Below are 6,839 nucleotides of genomic sequence, written 5' to 3' on the forward strand. Positions count from 1 at the left end.
TTTGTAAGTCAATAAACATGTAAATAAACATACAAATGGACTTAAAGAACCACATGGTCATCTCAATAGATGCAGAGAAGGCCTTTGACAAAATCCAACATGCATTTATGTTAAAAATCTTAGAATTGGAATGGAGGTAACATACCTCAACATAATTAAAGCCATATATAACAAACCCACAGCCAACATCATTCTAAATGGAGAAAAACTAGAAGCATTCCCATTGAAATCAGGAACCAGACAAGGCTGTCCACTATCTCCCCTTCTCTTTAACATAGTGCTTGATACTCTTGTAAGAGCAATAAGACAAGAGAAGGAAATTAAAGGAGTAATAATTGGAAGAGATCAAATTATCCCTTTTGGCATATTATATGATATTATATCTAAGAGAAGGCAAAAATTCTACAAGAAAACTAGAAATTATTAACACGTTCAGTAAAGTGGCAGGTTACAAAATTATCCTACAAAAGTCTGTAGCCTTTCTATATACCAATAACAAGCAATCAGAGGAAGAGCACATGGAAACACTCCCCTTAACAACAGCTGCAAAAAAAATAAAATATCTCCAAATAAACCTGACCAAAGACATTAAAGAGCTCTACAATGAAATTTTTAAATCTTACAAAAAAAAAAGCTTAAGGAAGACATCAGAAGATGGAAGGACCTCCCCTGCTCATGGATTGGAGGAACTAATATTTTGAAAATGACCATCCTACTAAAACCCATTTATAGATTCAATGCAATGCCAATCAAAATCCCCATGACATTTTTCACAGAATTGGAAAAAACCATCCTAAGATTCATATGGAAGCAAAAAAGACCTCGGATAGCCAAAACAACCCTGAGCAATAAGTGCAATGCAGGGGAGATCACTATACCAGATTTTAAGCTATATTACAGTGCTTTTGTCATTAAAAACAACATGGTACTTGCATAAAAATAGACCCATAGATCAATGGAACAAACTTGAAGACCTAAATATGAATAAATGCAATTTCAGCCACCTGATAATTGACAAAGGGGCCACGAATATTCACTGGAGGAAATACAGCATGTTCAGCAAATGGTGCTGGCAAAACTGGATCTCCACCTTTAGAAGAATGAAACTAAACCCCTATCTTTCACCCTGCACAAAAGTCAATTCCAAATGGATCAAAGACCTCAATGTAAAGACTGGCACTCTGAAATTGTTAGAAGAAAACATTGGAGAAAACTTACAAGATGTAGGTGTAGGAAAGGATATTCTAAACTGGACATCAATTGCTCAGGAAACAATGGGAAGAATTAACAAATGGGACCTCATTAAACTAAAAAGCTTCTGTACATCAAAGGAGGCAACCAGGGTAGTGAACAGAAAACCCACAAAATGGGAGAAAATCTTCACCAGCGACAGATTACACAGAGGTTTAATATCCAGAATACATAAGGAACTCAAAAAACAGAGAATCAAGACAAGAAGCAACCCAATTAAAAGTTTCACCAGCGACAGATTACACAGAGGTTTAATATCCAAAATACATAAGGAACTCAAAAAACAGAGAATCAAAACAAGAAGCAACCCAATTAAAAATGGGCTAAGGAGCTGAACAGAGAATTTTCAAAAGAAGAAGTAAATATGGCTATGAAACATCTTAAAAGATGTTCAACATCACTAATAATTAGGGAAATGCAAATTAAAACCACTTTAAGATTTCATCTTACCCCAGTCAGACTGGCTAAGATTAAGAAAAGAGAAAAATTTAAAGACTGGAGAGGATGTGGGGAAATTAAGAAGGTACAATTTTAAGAAGGTACAATTAGAGACACATACAACATGGATAGGATTTAATGAAAGTTCTATTATTAATTCCTGCATTTGTACCTGATATTTTAATGCCTCAACAATTTGTGTGCAAGAATAACAAAACCAATACAGCTAATCCTTATGAAATGATCAAAATGTGACAAGTGTGACTTTATAAATGATTTAACTAAAACGTTCTTGCAGGAACTCAAGCATTTCATTTGCTGCTTTCTGTCTTACAAAGATTTGGTATAATGCCAATTAAAAACTGACACCATATATACATATATATATGTATAGTTACTGGTACTTAATGGTACCTGTCCTAAATGCTGTACAAATAACAGTAAATGATATAATCAAGTCTCAGTCTTTACATGCTAATGAAAATAGTAAGAAATAGTTATTAAGAAGGAAAAGTAGCTAAGTAAACAGATTTAATATAGATAGATGGATGGTATAAGAAGGACGGGCAGATCATAAATAGAAAGGTACTAGATAGACAGAAAAACAGGTAAGTAAATATCAGGTACAGTTGATTAGTAAAACTAAAACTAAATGAAAACTAAACTGAAAACTAAAGCAAAATAAGACTATTCTGTAGGTCATGACGGACTGTAAGAAGGTGACATTGATCAAACATCTGGAGGTAGCAAAGCAGAAATACCCATAGAAATCAGGGAGCAAGGTGTGTTAGGGTCAGGGAGAGCACAAATAATGAATAAAACAGTGCTTAAAGATTTAATTTTAAAGGACTGAAGAGATGGCTCAGCAGTTATGAGCATTAGCTGCACCCACACGGAGGCTAACAACCATCATTCACTCTATTTCTAGAGGCCCTCTTCTGACCTCCAAGGGCACTGCATGATATAAGGGCACTTAATACATGCAGGCAATACACTCATACACATAAAATAAAAATAGTGAATAAAGTATTTTAAAAGATTCAATTTTAAATTACTATTTTGTTATGAATTTCAGAATCTCCTTTACTAATAACTCAGAAAATTTGGATAACAATAAAATGGCACTATAATAATGTACATCTACAGCACATAGGTTCCTTCATATGTTTACTATCAAAGGAACAACTTTATATAAACCATATTTCATGTCTCATAGCTAGAAATGGAAATAAAGAGTTTTAAAGATAGAGTTTCCTCTTAGTAGTTGTCTTCAAATAATTTTAGTTGAAAGTAAATTCCCAACCAGAGATCAAGCTAACCATAGGAATGGTCTATTAATCTTCAAAGTAACTGGATTTTAATCTTTACAAAACTTATTTCTACTGAAACTAAAACTTAAATATATTTAGTTATTGTTTACTAAAGCTTAATTCAAATGTTCAGTCTTTACAAGCATTGCATGTTTTACTTTAGTAAATAGATATTGATAACATAGTCTATTCATAGGGCTCACTATCCTGGTTTGGCTGGAATCAAGAAAATTTTAAAAAAAGACACCATATGTCCATAGTTTGGGCCTATACTGAAATGGGTTTGGGGGGGAAGAGGGGCCCCTAGAGGGTTTTTAGTCTCGTTCATAAAAGAATTGAAAAATGGACCCAAACATCAGAAAGCAGACAGACTTACAGGGACCTACATGACTGTGGCTGGTCAGAAGTTCTGTGGAATTCTGAGTTACAAGGAAGGATTCCAGGCAGGAAAAATTCACTACCTCATTAATGCACTAGGTATTCTGCCCATCTATTTAGCATAATTTAAGGTGAACCTGCCTTCCTAGGGGTGGTTCTATCACCTGATGATTGACCAGTGAGATTGGAAAGGTAGGGCCTCCAACAGATAGACTAGGGATTTTTAAATATAAAAGTTTAAAAAATTGCAAAATAAAAAAGAGAAAAATTTAAAGACTAAGGAAATGACTCTTCTACTGTGAAAACCAGGGAAATTCTGAAAACAAACAAATGAACAAACAAACAAACAAACTCCTAAACACTTATTTTTCAGGAAGAAACACACACACACACACACACACACACACACACACAAACACACGACCCAGTTTTTAAAAATATGTATTATTTTTATGTGTATGAAGGTATTGCCTTCATGTATGTAAATTCACTTGTGTCATACAATGCCACTGAAGGTCAAAAGAGGGAGCCAGATCTCCTGGAACAGGAGTTGCAGACTGTTGTTAGCTGTCATGTGAATGCAGAGAATTGAACCCAGGTCCTCTGTAAGCGAAGTCAGTGCTCTAACCACTGAGCCATCTCTTCAGTCTTGTAATTTTATAGTTATGATCATAGCAGAAAATACAAAAAAAAGTTAGAGCAATCTCGTATAGTTAAGATGTTACACAAAATGCACTAGTTTTCTTCCACACTGACTTCACATTGTCATATTCAGTTATTAATTCTTGATTTCACCGACCTCTTGGCTGATGACTGATACAGATCGGTGCTTATTTCTGAGAAAGATTAATATTTCTGGGTTCAAGAATGTCATAATCTAAAAGAAACACTGAAAAAAATTATAATACATTGTGATAAATTATAATGGAATTATCATGTTGAGGTCTATAAATGGGAGGGGATTTAGGAAGTCAGGAATATCTGTATAGAAAAAATTAGTGTATAGTTAATATTCTATCATTTTCCCAATGTTTTAATTAAATGAAATGATAAGGGAAGCACAAAATAATATTTCAAATAGAACAAAATCCAAGTGTAATTTATCTCCTATCATTAAAAATTAATGCTGGTCCTCCTGCTCCAATCAAGTCAGCCACAGAGGTTGTATCTCAATAGCTACACTTTTTCTACTGCTGTGCTTCTTTTCTCTTTTCTCCCATGTCCAATTCGCAACTTGAGTCTTAGTGTGTGGGAACACAAGCAAACATACTGGTACCCAAAGCTTTCAGGAGGACACAGTCTCCTTGAGGATAAAGTGATGTGAATAAAAACAACAGCTTTTATTTTTAAGCCTCAGCCTTTTTATGTGATAATTGGTTCTCATATGCCACTCTTCCTCTCAGCCTCCTATCATGTTGAAGCCTGGAGCTCCTGTCATAATGTTTTTGTCTCTAATGGCTCCTGCAATCATCCTTATGTGACCTTTGCATTCAAGCCTCTCATTTTACCAGCTCCATCAGCAATAATTTGCTCTAATACAGTCAGATGGTCTCCATCGGTGTTAAATCTGCAACTATGAAAAGTCTAAGATGTCACTCTTCCCAAAGGCTAAATGCCAGATACACATACATAAAATATATACCACATACATGATATGCACATCATTTATGTATATACACATATATGTTCGTGTGTGAACATGCATATCCCATCTATCAAAAATACACACGTACATATATGTATGTACACATGTATGTACAAACAAAAAAAGAAATTTGAAATCTCAAAGAGGCTTTTTATTTGCTCACACTGTATCTGTTCCTGTGCCTCAAATCTCTGTGGAAAAACAGGAAAACAGTCAGACATGAACTTCAAGGTTAACATCAAATAAGAGGAACTCTGAAGTTATGAAATTCAGAGTTGGCATTAGAACTGATTACAGTGGGGGAGAGGCAGATAAATATATTAACCTTTACTCTAAAATACAAACAAATCCTTTTGAGGCTGAGGGTGGAGTGAAAAGTCCTTTATTTTTTTACTCTGGGTAATGCAATCAAGCTATCTAATTTAGACTTTATTATCTATAAACTATGAGTTATTTTCTCTGGAGGAGAGGAGGAGATATATTTGAGTTTGTACTGTGCTGATTTCTACTGTTTAGAAGATCCTCACAGTATAAGAATGTGGAGAAACCCAGGAAGTGTTTTCTTGCAAAAATAAATTCCTGCATAACCTCTAAAAATCTCTGTTCCACGTATTCCACCTAATGACTCATCCTTGTTTTTCTAGCACAGTCTTTCTAGTACTTGAATGCAATGATTGTTGCATTCTTCAAGATTTCTAGTTCATTGTGGTGTTTTCTTATTGTTTTTATTTTTTTAAACTATCCAACACACCATGTACTACCTTCACTTCTCTTTTAATTCAGCCTAAATATAGTACGTCAATATCTTTAATCACTTACAGGTACCACTAATTCTGTTGTCTGTTCTCCAATTTGCACCGAAGTACACGAATGTTTCTGAAGAATCAAACATCACACGACTGAAATATCTTGTTTCCTTTTAATGTATGACTGTAATCTCTGCATCAAAATAAATGTACATTCTTCCATATTTGTCTTTAGATGGCTTCTATAAACTATTCCTCCATAGCCTACAAACTTACCAAAAATATAGACATTTCATGTTCATAATTATTGTAATTGTTGCCACAACTTGATAACTCCTTATCTACCTGTCAGTGACATTATGATTTATGTGAGACGGAGAATTTTAGGTATAGATTTGAATGAATTGAGACACCTAGGTAATTGGTAAAACACATTATTTTTGGATGTGTCTACAAGGGTAGTTCCAGAGATGATTGGTGAGTCCATGGCCTAAGTTGGAACAATCTGCACTCAATGTAGTTGTGTAACATACTAGGGCCCTGAGTAGAACAACAACAAAAAAGTAAGATAGGAAATTTGCACTCCCTTCCTGGATCTGGAAATCTTTCTCTTGTCCTTGAACATCAGAACTCAAGGTTCTCTGGCGTCTGTACTTCTAGATATGCAAGAGTGCTGGATCCCTAGTCTCAGGTCTTTGCTCTCAGATGGAGATCTAGATCCTTCATTTCCTTTGTTCTGAGATCTTGGAACTAAAGCTAATCCATGTTATTGGCTTCTCTCCAACATACAGGTAGTCTGCAGTGGGACTCAATTCTCTAAGATTGTATGTGTCAATCTCCCTAATCCTCTTTCATCTATCTATCATATCAACTACTGATATATCTATTTATCTATAGCGTCTGATTATTTCTGTTTTTTATAAACAAATAAGCTTGGCTAACAAGCCATGATAGGCTTCTAATTCCAGGATGATATTAATCTGCATCTGCAGAAGCAATGATGCTGAGTCAAAGACTGACTCTATTGATGAATTACATCCTTTATATTGGATGTTGGCATTGTGTTCCACT

The sequence above is a fragment of the Nannospalax galili genome, unplaced genomic scaffold, assembly GCF_000622305.1.
Source record: "Nannospalax galili isolate Female #2095 unplaced genomic scaffold, S.galili_v1.0 scaffold461, whole genome shotgun sequence".
Lineage (NCBI taxonomy): Eukaryota > Metazoa > Chordata > Mammalia > Rodentia > Spalacidae > Nannospalax > Nannospalax galili.